This window comes from Procambarus clarkii, chromosome 5 (assembly GCF_040958095.1).
Source record: "Procambarus clarkii isolate CNS0578487 chromosome 5, FALCON_Pclarkii_2.0, whole genome shotgun sequence".
NCBI classification, from domain to species: domain Eukaryota; kingdom Metazoa; phylum Arthropoda; class Malacostraca; order Decapoda; family Cambaridae; genus Procambarus; species Procambarus clarkii.
Window position 1 is genome coordinate 20,211,111 of NC_091154.1, and position 15,713 is coordinate 20,226,823.

General features: G+C 41.8%; 2 protein-coding genes across 7 annotated transcripts in view; one reads left to right on the forward strand and one right to left on the reverse strand.

Moving 5' to 3' along the window:
- The window catches only part of LOC123763843 (zinc finger protein 271), a 463,457-nt gene that overhangs the window by 42,467 nt on the left and 405,277 nt on the right, over nucleotides 1–15,713 (reverse strand). The window lies entirely within an intron of this gene.
- The window catches only part of LOC123763832 (uncharacterized), a 98,125-nt gene that overhangs the window by 14,359 nt on the left and 68,053 nt on the right, over nucleotides 1–15,713 (forward strand). Inside the window, exon 2 of one of the 6 annotated variants that reach the window (XR_011231240.1) lies at nucleotides 9,555–12,884. The exons of 3 other annotated variants lie outside the window; for them this stretch is intronic. The gene's annotated coding sequence lies outside the window, so the exon portion shown is untranslated. Of the gene's footprint in view, nucleotides 1–4,947; nucleotides 5,425–9,554; nucleotides 12,885–15,031; nucleotides 15,356–15,713 lie in introns of those variants that run through there. 2 more of the 6 variants (XR_011231242.1, XM_045751140.2) reach the window with 2 other exon arrangements.

Consider the following 15,713-nt stretch of genomic DNA (forward strand, 5'->3'; position numbering starts at 1 on the left):
GTTTCAGGCGCTGGTTGCTCGGTGTCCGAACCCGAGGGTTTTCCCGCGGCTCCGCCTCTTTCAGCAGATCGGGCCGGTACGTCACGTAGCTGGTTCGATCTTCTCCTCGAGTCTTCGCGTATGGTTTTTTTGACTCGAGTCTATCATCATCTCTATGGTGATCAGGTGGCCTCCTTGTTGGTGTCCCACCTGAGGGCTTCTTCTCGGCGGCAGTATGAAGTTTCCTGGCGGTCCTTCCGTTTCTTTTTGCGTCTTCGTCGTGTTAGCTCCTTGTCTTTTCGGGTGGTCTTGTCCTTCCTCTCGTGGTTGTTTCAGGACCGTCATCTTATGCCTAACACTGTCGCTTCGTATCGTGCGGCGCTGGCGGAGCCGCTTCAGCTTGCTTTCGGTATCGATGTTACGTCTGCGCCATTTCGCAAGCTGTCTCGTGCATTGTTTCACCTCCGGCCTGCTCATGCGTCGCCTGAGCCGTCCTGGTCTTTGGACAGAGTGCTCGCTTTCCTTTCATCTCCTCGTTTCGTTGTGGCCCCTTCGGTCCAGGATTGTTTTTCCAAGGCACTTTTCATGTTGGCTTTGGCCTCTGGGGGTCGGGTAGGGGAGCTTCATGCTCTCCTCCGGCGCAGGGGTTTCTGCTCTTTTGGTCGTGGTGATAGTTTTGTTCGTTTGCAGCCGTCTCCTTCTTTTCTGGCGAAGAATGAGACTGCTGCGTTCCGGAGGGGTCCATGGGTGGTTGATGCTTGGTTGGTCAGGCCGGGGGTGCATCATGTTTTGTGTCCGGTTGCGGCGCTTCGCCGTTATTTGCGCGCCACAGCTTCTGTGTCCGGGGACGCGCTGTGGGTTGATCCGGTTTCCCTTCTTCCCTGTTCGCGGGTTCGGGTCTCTCAGGTCGTCCGCAGGGTTATTAGGTCCAGCCAGCCTGCGGTCTATCCCCGTGCCCATGACGTTCGTAAGTTCGCGGCTCTTGCTGCCGTCTTTAGGAATATGTCTTGGTCTGATATTCGGGCGCGGGGATTTTGGCGGTCGAACAGGGTCCTGGCTGCTCGTTACCTTGTGAATGTCCCTGGGCCTCGTCGGGCCTGTGTTGCTTTGGGTCGGCGGTTGCAGCCAGTTGTCTCGGCTTCGAGTTGAGGGGTGAGCGACGACCGCCTCCCGGGTAAGTCCCTCGTTTTCTGTCTGTGGGTAGTTAGCTCCGGGGAGCCGACGGGGCTCCCCCCAGAAAACCAGCGTTGAATGTAATGAAACGCCATTTTCTGGGTGAGTCCCGGAGGCTCCCCGGCATCCCTCCCTCCCTCCGGTCGGCGGTTTTTCGCGTTTTTGACATCCAGCCTCAAGAACTGAGGTGTGGGTAGCCGGCGCGGGGGGTCTGGGGCTCCCCCTCCCGGGGAGGGGGGAGCTGCGCAGACAGCGGCGCGGCAGTGTGTGACGTCACACTAGTTTGCTTGTTTTCGGTTGGGGAGTTCTATCCACTAGTTCGGTTTTAGGTAGCAATTTTAACCAGAATAGGGGTTTGTTTTGGGGCGCTTACCTTTCTGGGTGCCTGTTCCGGTCGATGGCAGACATAGAATGCTTCCAACTACACGGGGGCTTCTATAGGCCATTGCTCCCCTTGCCTCTCTGAGGGGGCCCGGTTCTGGCCGTGGTCCCCGGTAGGCCTAAGAACTCCATACACATGACTGATGCCAAAGTCTGACATTAGCATATCAGCCTGGGATAGCTCCGGGGAGCCGACGGGACTCACCCAGAAAATGGCGTTTCATTACATTCAACGCTGGTTTTTGCCTCTGCCTTATTTTCTCCTTTATGAAGTGGTGCTATCTCTGCTGTTTTTAGTATATCAGGAATAACGCCAGTATCTAGGCTTTGTCTCCACAGAATGTGGAGGGCCTGCGATAGTGGTTTTTTACAGTTCTTTATGAATATGGAGTTCCAAGAATCCGGGCCTGGTGCAGAGTGCATAGGCATACTGTTTATGGCTTCTTCAAAATCCAGTGGGGATAGGGTGACGTCTGATATATGATTTGATGTTGGTATCGTATCCATGAAAAATTCATTTGGGTTATCAATCTTTAGTGTGTTTAATGGCTCGCTGAAAACAGAGTCGTACTGCGTCCTCAGTAGCTCGCTCATTTCTTTGTTGTCATCGGTGAAAGTTCCATCTCCCTTTCGCAGGGGCCCGATACTAGATGTGGTTTTTGATCTTGATTTTGCATAGGAGAAAAAATATTTCGGATTTCTTTCTATTTCACTGATGGCCTTTTGCTCTCTGCCTCTCCTGGGTTTTGTATGATTCTTGTAGCTTCCGTTCAATTGTTTCTATTTCTCTACCTAACCTTCTTCGCCGTTCTTGAGATAGGGTGCGACTCTCAAGTTGTTCTGCGATTCGTTTTCTTCGCCTATATAGGGAACGACGTTCCCGTTCCAATCTGCATCTCTTCCTCTTTTTTCTTAGAGGTATGCGGTTTGAACATATTTCTAGTGCTACTGAGCTTATTTTTTCCAGGCACTGGTTCAGGTTTGCATTTTCTATCTGTTCTTCCCAGTTTATTTCTGTGAAGTCCTGGTTTATTTGCTCCCAGTTTATCTGTTTATTATTGAAGTTGAATTTGCTGAAATCTCCTCCACCGGGAATCTGGACTGGTTTTGAAGGTCTACTCCCCATGGTTGTCATAACTTCAATTAAGTTGTGATCTGAGTAACAGGTATTTGTAATCATTATGTTCCTGATCAATTCATCATTATTAGTGAAAATGAGGTCCAGCGTGTTCTCCTTCCTAGTTGGTTCTACTTTTTGCTGGTTTAAGGCAAACCTGTCGCACATCCGTAGCAGGTCATTTGCATGTGCCTGTTCATTTAGGCTACTTCCTGGTATTCTTTCTGATATTACTGTATTAGCCAGGTGCTTCCATTTCAGGTGCCGTAGGTTGAAGTCCCCAAGCAGGATGATGTTCGGAGCTGGATTTGTGAGGTTTTCCAAGCAGTGTTCTATTTTCATTAGTTGGTCTTTAAACTGCTGAGGGTTTGCCTCTGGTGACTTATATACAAGGACAATAACTACATTCAAAATCTCTATTTTGATTATCAGCACTTCCACCATATCATTTGAGGTGTTTAGCAGCTCAGTACAGATGAGTGTGTCTTTGATGTAGAGGCTGACCCCACCCTGAAGCCGGTGTTTCCTATCACATCTGAAAAGATTGTATTCTGAGATCCATATTTCACCATCATGGTAGTCCTTTGTGTGGGTTTCTGTTAGGGCTGCAAACACTGCATTTGCCTCATGAAGGAGACCATCTATAAATTGAACTTTGTTGGATTTGCGTGTTTTTATACCCTGGATGTTGGCAAATATATATGATGTTATCGTGTTAGTGGAAGTGCTGGAAGCCTTACTTGGTGTTAATATCTGAGGCTCTGGTAAGGAGGCCACTGTGTTTGCGTCCAGGGTGTGTCATTTTGGAAGTGATTCGTCCAGTTTTGGTAGTAGGACGGGTGTTGTCTGGTGTAGTAGTACCTGTGTGCTTGTTGATAATTTGAATTCCAGTCTTGTGGGTATCTCCGTTCCCCTCTGTAATCCTGTAGTGGTTCCATCTGACTGTTCCTCTCTCTTATATTTACTACTGTTTCTGCCTTCCTCTAAAAAATTTCCAGTAGTGTCATATTGATCTTCCCGTCTGTAACGCTCTGTAACTCTCACATGGAATTTCGGACACTGAAGATTGTAGCATTTTTTGTCCCTAATTGAAAATTGACATAATTTAGGGGGGAAGTATCTACACCCTGTTCCAAAATGGCATGTACCCCTCTCCAGCATGTTCCTGCATTTTCGAGGATGCAGAAAATGGCATTTTGCTCCTAATTTTCCATATTTGCATATTCCTTTAGCGTAGAATTTGCAAATGTGTTCCGGTTTTGCGTTTTCAAGGTATTTATATCTGTGACTGTCTTGTCTACCTCTTTATTGGAGCCATCTCCGTTTTTCGTCCCAATTCCTTCATCTATGCACTCTCTCACTGTTACTCTCATCGTTTATATTATCTGGCTCTGCAGTATTGCTGTTATTTTGTACCACAATAGTCTCCTCCTCCACACTACTGCTGCGGTTCTCTAAACTATCTGTTCCTGAGTTTTGGTCGTTATCCAATGTTGACTTTTCCCAGTCCGCATATATCACTGGTAGCTTGTCTGTGAATGGTAATCTCTGTGACTCGGGAATGTTTTTCATCTGTTTAGTTATGTTCTCTAACATTAATCTGTCATCTTTGCAAACCCAGTAAATTCCTTGCCTTTTTATGCATCCTGGAGCTAATTCTGTACAGCCCAGGTGAAATCTTATGTTACAAATGCAGCACGTTACGCCTGCATTTCGTTTTCCCAGTACTCCCGAACACTCGCCACACCTCTCCATTGTCTGGTGTATTGTGTTGTATTTGAGATTCACTGTATGGATCACTTGTTGATGTCAGTCCTTTTAACTCTTTATAAAATTATATGTATATATATTTATATGTTTAATATTTATAATATTATATGTATACCGTATATTTGTAATATTATGTATGTTATTTTGTTCAAACTTTATGGCAGGTACTTAGCGTAGGGTAGCGAAGCTGGTTCCCCGGTCGGTACAGGTGACCTCTTGTGGCCCAGGTTGATGTCACCAGTTTCCAGTTACCCGATTTATAACCACTGATGCCGCCTCTTGCCACTATTCTATATTTCTAGTATTCTATATTTATAATATTCTATGCACGATTTTCCTTCACTTACAACTTATATGTTGCTGTGATACCCGTTCCACATCACTGTTCCACGAATCACCGTTCACTATTTTTTTTTTCCTAATACACGCATGTACACAAAGCCTCGTTCACTGGCTCACACGTGTCTCCCGTTTATTCTCTATTTAACACAAAGTTCTATTGTTAATGACTATTTTCAATTTTCCAGCGGGTCACTATGCACTATGTTATGTCTGTAATCAGTAATCCATGGCAGTAGTCCTAAGAATCCCGATTAATGTCACGATTTTAACGGAGCGCGCACGGTACGTCTTCCCCCTCCCTCGACCTCCTCCTCCAAAGGAGGTCGAGGAGGAGGCCACACACACACTAGGTGAACTAGGTGAGTACACACAAAGAGGCTACCTGAATTCTCTCCCTCCCTCCCTCACCAAAATTCCTCCTTCCACAATACTACACACAATGCTAATTATAACCACAATCCTGCTATTATCACAATCCTGGTCACTAATTCCTGTAAATGAATAATAGACCACACGTTTATTTTGAAAAGGAACCTAAGAAATCAATTTGAAGATTCCTAGATGGACGAAATAATGCTGTGGTGCTGTAGCTAGCTAGCGCTGTGAACATCGTGAACAGCATTGAATCACTGATATTTGAACATTGTACCAGTCATTATCACACTCAGGCTCTTCTATAACACTATCATGGCTAAATAATACAAGTTACATATATATTTTGACATTATTTGGCGATGCTGTGGTGACACGCTGAACAGCAGTGCTGTGCGTTCATGCTGCGAGCGCCAGCCTTGGTTGCTCACACACTACTGAGGCTCCCACACCCGGGAATGTGGACCACGATTTTTTTTAAAGATGGCGTCTGTTTACAAGAGCCCTGAGGAAGCTGATGTGAACCCCATGTAGCTGCAGGAGTTTTGAATGGAACGTGAAAAATACAAATACCCGGAGGTGCGTTGCGCAAACCAGACGTGAGCCTGCAGGCGCGTTGCGCAGTTTAAGACATGCACCTATACAGGTGTGATAGGAAAATTAGGTCACATGGAGGAGTGGGTCTGTATATTAGGGAAGACCTTGTATGCTCAGAGCTCCTAAACGTTACAAATGAGGTGGTAGAGGTACTGGGATTAAAAATAGAGAAAATAAATTTAGTGATTATCAACGGCTGAGGAATTCACAGAACAGATAAACAAAATAGAGAATAGCCTTGATAATTTGGAGAACCCGATACCTGATATTATCTTCCTAGGTGACTTCAACTTGCCTAGTCTCAGATGGAAAATAGCAAACAATAATGTTATACCAGAAAATCTATCAGGACCTAACCAACCATAGAGTAGAGAACTACTTAAATTCTGTGACAAATTTTCACTCAATCAGCAGATATTGGAGCCAACGAGAAATGAAAATATTCTAGATCTGGTCTTTACGAACAATGAAGACATTATCAGAGACATTACGATATCAGATACCACATACTCGGATCACAAGCTCATTGAAGTGCAAACGACCATCAATACTCAGAATAGACCTAAAACGTTGATAAAGCGAGAGGGGCTGTTCAGTAAATTCAATTTTAATAATAAAAGGATAGACTAGGAGATAATAAACAGGGAACTTACAAACATTCCATGGGAAACTGTTCTAAGTAGTACAAGTCCTACAGAAGGAATAAAAAAACTGACCGGAGCGGATCAAGTCTGTCTGAAACATGTTCCTTTGAGGAAAGCCAGAAAGAGATCCAACGTAGAAAGAGAACGCAGATGACACTATAAACGCAGGAAAAAAATAACGGAACTGCTTATGCAGACACGAATTTCCCGTCAAAGAAGGAATAATTTAAATAGGGAGATTGAAGAAATCGAGCGGAAATTGAAACACTCATATGAAACTGAAGAAAGGCAGTTAGAACAGAAAGCAATTCAGGAAATAAAGAAAAATCCAAAATATTTCTTCACATATGTGAAATCAAAAGCAAAAACCACTGCCAGTATTGGACCTATTCGTACAAGTGAAGGTTCATACATGGAGGATGACAAAGAAATTAGTGAAATCCTAAAAAAGCAGTATGAGGACATGTTTAGCACTCCAATAAACAACATGAAAGTGGAAGATCCAGACAATTTCTTTATGCGGGATATTCAAACCCCTGTAAATATAACTGATATCAACACGAGCGCACTAAATTTTGAGAGAAATTGAAAACATGCCCATGCACTCGGCCCCAGGTCCAGACTCATGGAATTCAATATTTATAAAGAAATGCAAAGTGCCGGTAGCACAGGCATTCAGTATAGTGTGGAGGAAGAGCTTGGACACGGGGGAGATACCAGATGCACTTAAAGTAGCAGACATAGCCCCTCTACACAAGGGAGGGAGCAAAGCATTGGCAAAGAATTATAGACCAGTTGCACTAACATCGCACATCATAAAAGTATTTGAGAGAGTGATTAGGAGTCAGGTCACCAATTTCATGGAGACCAATGACCTTCACAACCCAGGCCAACATGGATTTCGAGCGGGAAGATCGTGCCTCTAACAGCTACTTGAGCACTACGACAAAGTCACTGAGGCATTAGAAGAAAAACAGAATGTTGATGTGATATACACGGACTTCGCAAAGGCTTTCGATAAATGTGACCATGGCGTGATAGCACACAAAATGAAGTCAATGGGAATAACCGGTAAAGTAGGACGCTGGATACTCAGTTTTCTGTCAAACAGGACTCAGCGAGTAACGGTCAACCATATAAAATCTAGTTCAAGTGCAGTTAAAAGCTCTGTACCTCAGGGTACAGTCCTTGTACCGCTGCTTTTCCTTATTCTCATATCAGATATAGACAAAAATACGAGTCACAGCTTCGTATCATCCTTTGCAGATGACACAAAAATCAGTATGAAAATTTCCTCAGCTGAAGACATTGAAAAACTTCCAAGCTGATATTAATAAAGTTTTCGACTGGGCATCAGAAAATAACATGATGTTTAACAGTGATAAATTCCAGGTACTCAGGTACGGTAAAAATGAGGACCTTAAACATAATACAGAGTACAAAACACAATCAAATGTACCCATAGTAGGAAAACAGCATGTAAAGGATTTGGGAATAATAATGTCTGACGACCTAACGTTTAAGGAGCATAACCAAGCAAATATTGCGACAGCCAGAAAAATGATAGGATGGATTACGAGAACTTCCAAATCCAGGAAACCCATCACAATGGTTGTACTCTTCAAGTCACTTGTATTGTCCTGTCTTGAGTACTGCTCAGTACTCACTTCCCCCTTCAGAGCAGGAGAGATTGCTGAAATAGAAAACGCATAGACGCAATAAAGCACCTAAATTATTGGGATCGTCTCAAAGCCCTCCAAATGTACTCACTAGAAAGAAGATGAGAGAGATATCAAATAATATACACCTGGAAGATACTGGAGGGCCAAGTACCAAATCTACACAGTAAAATAACAACGTACTGGAGTGAACGATATGGAAGAAAATGCAGAATAGAACCAGTGAAGAGCAGAGGTGCCATAGGCACAATCAGAGAACACTATAAACATCAGAGGTCCGCGGTTGTTCAACGTCCTCCCAGCAAGCATAAGAAATATTGCCGGAACAACCGTGGACATCTTCAAGAGGAAATTAGATTTATTCCTCCAAGGAGTGCCGGACCAACCGGGCTGTGGTGGGTATGTGGGCCTGCGGGCCGCTCCAAGCAACAGCCTAGTGGACCAAACTCTCACAAGTCAAGCCTGGCCTCAGGCCGGGCTTGGGGAGTAGAAGAACTCCCAGAACCCCATCAACCAGGTATCAACCAGGTATCTACATACATGGATGGCAATATACTAAAGAAATTGTTCACGACTTTTGTTTGGCCAAAGCTAGAATATGCAGCGGTTGTGTGGTGCCCATTTCCTAAGAAGCATATCAACAAACTGGAAAAGGTGTAAAGACATGCTACTAAGTGGCTCCCAGAACTGAAGGGCAAGAGCTACGAGGAGAGGTTAGAGGCATTAAATATGCCAAAACTAGAAGACAGAAGAAAAAGAGGTGATATGATCACTACATACAAAATAGTAATAGGAATTGATAAAATCGATAGGGAAGATTTCCTGAGACCTGGAACTTTAAGAACAAGAGGTCATAGATTTAAACTAGCTAAACACAGATGCCGAAGAAATATAAGAAAATTCACTTTCGCAAACAGAGTGGTAGACGGTTGGAACAAGTTAGGTGAGAAGGTGGTGGAGGCCAAGACCGTCAGTAGTTTCAAAGTGTTGTATGACAAAGAGTGCTGGGAAGACGGGACACCATGAGCGTAGCTCTCATCCTGTAACTACACTTAGGTAATTACAATAAACTCCGTGCAGCACGGTGGTTAAAGAAAAAAAATCTTGGGTACCATTCCTGGTTGGGAAGGCCTCGGTACCGAGTATGCAACCAAGGCTGGTGCATGCAGCATGAGCTAACAGCACTGCTGTTCAGCTTGTGACTACAGAATCACTTAAAAATGTCAAAATATGTATGTAACTGATGTGGGAAAACTGTCTCGTGGGATTTTAGTAAAGTACTGTATTTTAATTACAAGTATTAATTAATTTTTTAATTATTTATTATTTAATTTGTTATTAATTTCTTTCTCTCGATAGTGGACTGTATGATTCTAAAGTGGACTGTATGATTTTTATCATACTGTGTGTAGACTGTATGTGTGGAGTGTATGAAGATATGTATGATATCTTATGGCGTTAATTTAGTATCTTTTTGTTCACAGTAGATTTCCTCCACAGGGATATACAGTGTATACATATGAAGTCCAAAAGTCTGGCGTGCCATCTGCACCAAACTCACAAATCGGCCAAGGGTTACCCAGTGAACACGCAACACCACCAAAATGTGTCTACTCTTTGTGGGATTCTCACCCCAATTCTCATCCTACGTCATTCAATACAGTATCAATTTGTTCCCAATTCCCTACAGGGGGTATATTCATATAAAGTCCAAAATGGTCCCTCCCCCCCCCACAGCAAAAGTGAAAGTTAGCCAAGGGTTAGCTGTGAGCGAGCATGCATTTGCACACCCACTACCCCTGCACACAAATGTATACAGGCATACCTCAGAATAAGAGTTTAATCCGTTCCTGGAGACGCCTCGCCTTCCGAAAACTCGCATTCCGAAGTTAATTTCCCCATAAGAAATAAAGGGAAATGAATTAATCCGTTCCTGACTACCCCAAAAACCCCACATCAAACTAAATTTTTATACCTAATTTACCTAATCCATCTAAATAAACCTACAAAACTGTGTTCCAGTTATTACTTACCTTGCTGTCGAGTGCTGTAGGCGTATGGAAGATGGTGAGGAGGGGGGAGGAGGAGAGGAGTTACTGTTTGGAAGGGGAGTCCCCTTCCATAATCACATCACATAACCCCATGCCTTGTAACACTATGGATACCACTTCTCTTTCTAAATTTTTCAAACCAGCCCCTGCTTGCCTTAAACTCTTTCTTATCTGCATCACTCGTTGCAGGGGTATTCTTTAGAAGGTCTTCGTGCAACACCCTGGCTTTCTCACAAATAATGTCCTCCGAAACACTATCACCCCTTAACTCCTTGTCGTGTATCCAAATTAATAACAACTTTTCCACTTCTTCAAGTATTTGTGGTCTTTGTGCCGTTAATGTTCTTACTCCTTTTGCCACTTTAGCACCCATAATCTTATTTTTCTTCTTAAGTATAGTGCATATTGTTGATGTGGCTTTGTTGTACTGCCTACAAAGTTCAACAACACGTGTACCGTTCTCATGCTTCCGAATGATCTCTTGTTTCTCCTCTATTGTCATCCTCACATGAGCTATCTGGCCTATATCCTTACCACTGGCTTTCTTGGGACCCATGGTGAGATATATAATAACAAATTGTATAGACAAATCACCAAAAATCCAACAAAACACTGAAAATCCGCGAGAAGAATTGATGTGGGGGTAGTCACTGAGCGCGAGACAATAATAAACTGAGGGGCGGAGGGGCGACGATCGCCGAACCACCACGCGCTAGGTCGGCTGTACGCGTATCAACAAACTCGCCTCCCGAAGTAACCATCGCCTTCCGAGACAAATTTTTGGAGTAAATACACCTCGCCTTCCGAAAACCTCGCATACAGGGACAATCGCATTCCGAGGTACCACTGTATTTGTGTGCAGGGGTACAAGCAAACTAAAACACAAATGTTTGTTTGATAATGTTAATTTTCTTGTTAGGCCGTTCATTTTGGTATCAATTTGTTTGCAATAGAATGCTCTACAGAGAAAAAAAGGCTGTACTTACTACCCAGTGATGTTTGTAGACCATAAGTTAAGCATTAGGCTGAACCACTCCACCTGCTCTAGGAAATTGTTTCCTGAAGTTGCTCAACCGATATTTTATAGGTGGAATGGATGGTGGGTAAGCATTACCCACCCAGTATTTCTTTTTGCGGTGGTACAAGCCCGAACATGGTGCAGCACACAACTTGCACTTATATTTGGTATCCTTCCTGTTACCATTTCTGAAGCAAACACGGCACTTTAGCCTTTTCTGGATGCGAAATAGGGAATGGTTCAATTTGCTGATCAGACATTCTTGTTTATCAACCAATACGAGGGCTTCTCCTAGCAGTAGCACCAGAAGGAATAATCTGACTCTCATCTTCTGAGTCAGATGATGAATTGTCATGTCGAGGTGAAGATGGGAATAGTGTCCGCCTCACATCTGATGGTCCGGGTGTAATAAATAACTGTAAATTTCCCAGAGGAGTGATTGATACTGGTACAGTCAAGCCTGATGTTCCAGTAAAACTGTCTACAAATGGTGGAGTGTTATCAGTTGACCAGGCTTCGCCAGAACGTTTGCGTTTCCTACATGGGGTGTGTCCACGTGTGCCTGTGGTGGTAGGGGGCTCAAAATCAGCACTCTCCTCACTTTCAAGTTCATCTTCACCTGCTATTTCAGTTTCAACAAACTCCCTATCTACATCACTGTCACTTTCATCACTTTCATCTTCAAAATCAGAAAATTGCCAACTATAGCCTGTATTTTTGTTGAGTTATTTTCACAGCCCTGTATTTTTGGCAAATTTTGATGCCACATGTACCCTAACAGAAAATTGGAAGACATTGGCCCCAACTTTAAAAAACCTCCCAAAATGATCAGATAAAAACTATAATTTTAACAAATCTATTAAAATCAGACATCGTAGATGTCCCTCCCGAACATCCGCTGAGTTAATTGCGGACATCGTATACGTCCCTCCAGAACGAAAGAGTTAATTTACTATGTCTATTATTTATTATAATACAAGGTATAGCTTAGCTGTTATATTGAATGTGGCCTGGCAATAAGCAATACCTCACGTAAGCTGTAACTCATGGGTCAGGCTCTAATGATGTGATATGCCTTGTGTTGCACCAGGGAATGTGTTGAAATTTCTCCTTCCCCTTGGAATTCACCTAAGATTTACAGAGTAGTAAACTGCATTCAATATGAAAAATATCAGGAAAAGGGTATTGTGAGCACTACACAGGCTAGCGAAGACGTGCTGATGATAGGAGATTTGGCATCCCACAACACTTTGACTAGAGAGAAATATTCGTGGAGGTTTGCGAGCATGCTCACAGGCATGACTTAATTGATAATGGCGTCTCCTCCCTTCCCGCTCCAGGGAATGCGTTCTCTGGAAACAATACTATGTCTGTCTCCTATCGACAACGGGAAGGAGACTTTGATTTTATTCATGATTTAATTATGTCCAGTCATGGGTAAAATTTTTATTTAATTTGATTCCCAGACTGGTAGTTTAAAGATTATTTAACACTTTCGCACGCAGCGCGGGTGCACCGCATATGTGAAAGTGCGCTTTTGTCAAAGACGTCAAATCTACGCACCGCAGATTTGACGTCGTGCTCCCGGCAGTGCGGGCGAGCATGCAGCGACACCAAAATGTGTATACTCGTTTCAGTTTTCTCCCCTTAATTCTCGTACTATGTCGTTCGTTTTGGTATCATTGTGTTCGCAATAGAATTCCCTACATGTGTATATGTATATACTGTAATATCCAAAAGTCCGGTGTGACTCCCCACAGCAAAGCCTAAAGTCGGCAAAAGTTACCCGTGAGTACACAAAATCAGTAAAACGTGTATACTTGTCTCAGTTTTCTCATTCTCTCGAGTTAATACTCGCGTTAATTCTCGTACTACGTCGTTCGTTTTGGTATCATTGTGTTCGCAATTAAATTTCCTGCAGATGTATATGCATATAATGTCCAAAAGCCCAGCGTGACTCCCCACAGCAAAGCCTAAAGTTACCCGTGAACGAGCACCAATTTGCACACCGCGGCCTTATGTGTATACTCGTTGAGTTTGATAACATCAATTTTCGTCTTACGTCTTTCATTTTGGTATCAAATTGTTCGCAATATAAAGGTGCGTATTTTAAAACTAGTCCTATAATAATAGAGCAGTAACTGGAATTTTAACAAATATTTTAAATTTGGATGCTCATCATCACAAAATTATTTATATCTTTCCAGTGTTCTGACTTAAATTGTCGTGTTACATCTTTCATTTTGGTATCAAATTGTTTGCAATCAAAAGATGCGCATTTTAAAACTAGTCCCATAATAATAACACAACAAATAGAATTTTAACAAATATTTTAAAATTTTGCCCAAAAATATATTATATAAACATTTTATAATCTTTCAAGTGTTCTGACATCAGGTTTCATGTTACATCTTTCATTTTGATATCAAATTGTGCGCTATTTAAAGGTGCTCATTTTGAAACTATCCCAGAGTCGATTGGATAAAAAGTAAATTTTTACAAATATTTTATTGTTGGACGCAAATGATGTCACAAGATAGGACTCGGCAGAAAAATTGGTGACGCATTATGTGTCACGAGATAGGGAAAGTGTTAACACTATCGCTCTCTTTGGACACCCCTCGTGTCCACTTTTTTTCTCGTGTCCTAGCTTAGAACACTGCTCGCATCCAATACAAAAAATATTTGTATAAAATTCATTTTCTATCCAATCGACTTCGGTATAGCTTCAAAATGAGCGCCTTTAAAGTGCGCACAATTTGATATCAACATGAAAGATGTAACACAAAACTTGATGTCAGGACACTTGAAAGATTATAAATACGTTTTTGGTCAAAAATTTTAAATATTTGTTAAAATTCTATTTATTGTGCTATTATTATGGGACTAGTATTAAAATGTGCGCCTCTACATTGCGAACAATTTGATACTAAAATTAAAGATGTAACACTCAATTTTATGTCAGAACACTGGAAAGATATAAATAACTTTGTAATGATGAGAGTCCAAAATAAAAATATTAATTATAATTCCAGTTATTGCTCTATTATTATGGGACTAGTTATAAAATATGCACCTTTATATTGCAAACAATTTGATACCAAAACGAGCGACGTAACACGAAAATTGATGTTATCAAACTGAACGAGTATACACATTCAGCCCATCCTCCAAAAATGGGGTGGTAAATGTAAGAAGACAATTAAGTGCAATTATGTACTATTCATAGCAGTTAGGAATTGTACTTATTTTCACTTAGTATTAAATCGTACTGTCAAATATATTGTGAATATTTGAGTTTACCTGAAAAACTGAATAGAAAACCACAACCTCACCTAACCATCTTAGTTTTTGAAGATAATAATTTTATTGCTTCCTAATTACAATTAATACTTAACTTATAGCTATAATGATATTACAGTTTTATAAAACTAATAAAACAAAACTAAAATATATCAATAAATTGTAAATTAACTCAGGATATTTTAAAATTTTGCATAAAATCTATGTTGTTTAATAAACCTGAAAAAGAAATTCCTGATATTTAAAACTTGTGTATTGCAAATCGAAATTGAAAACGTCATCCTAAAATTCTGAGTGACTTAACAGAAAACGAGAAGAATTAAAGCGGGGGAGGGAGTTGGGTCAATGTAACAGCCCCGTAAGTGCAATTATGCACTGCTTATTACTGTAAGAAAGTGTACTTATTACACTTAGTATTAAATCGTACTGTCAATTCGGAGGATGGGTTGACACATTAGGTTGCAGGTGTGATAATTGGTTCTCGTTCACGGGTAACTTTAGGCTTTGCTAAGGGAGTCACGCTGGGCTTTTGGAAAATATATGCATATACACCTGCAGGGAATTTAATTGTGAACACATTGATACCAAAACGAACAACGTAGCACGAGAATTAAGGTGAGAAAACTTAAACGAGTATACACATTTTACTGATTTTGTGCGCTCACGGGTAACTTTTCCCGACTTTAGGCTTTGCTGTGGGGGAGTCAAGCTTGGCCTTTGGACCTTATATGCATATACACCTGTAAGGAATTCTATTGTGAACACAATGATACCAAAATGAGCAACGTAGCACGAGAATTAAGGTGAGAAAACTGAAATGAATATACACATTTAGTGTCGCCGAGCACTCGCCCGCATGCTCGCCTGCACCGCCAGGCCTACTTCGTGCATACGCGCGGAGCGCACGCCCGGGCCGCAATACTGTTAATGTAAGTATTATGAATAAATACAAATTCAGGTGATGTGGCAATAGTTGCATTTTCTAAGAGATGCTATGACCTAATTTTCTTTACATGATTAACTTAGATAATTATAGTTAGTGGTAATTGGTGTTGGAATTTCTGACAACTACTATTATAAAAACACAAGAATGAAGGTATCTGCAGAAGGCCTATTGGCCCATACAAGGCAGCTCCTATTATTTAGTGATAATAGTATTACAGAAGAGCCTGACTGTGATAAAGACTGTAAAATGTTCAATTATCGGTGAACAAAATGCTGTTCAAGATGTTCACAGCTAGCCACAGCACACTGCCATTGTTTAGTCCAATCTTGAAACTGCTTCTC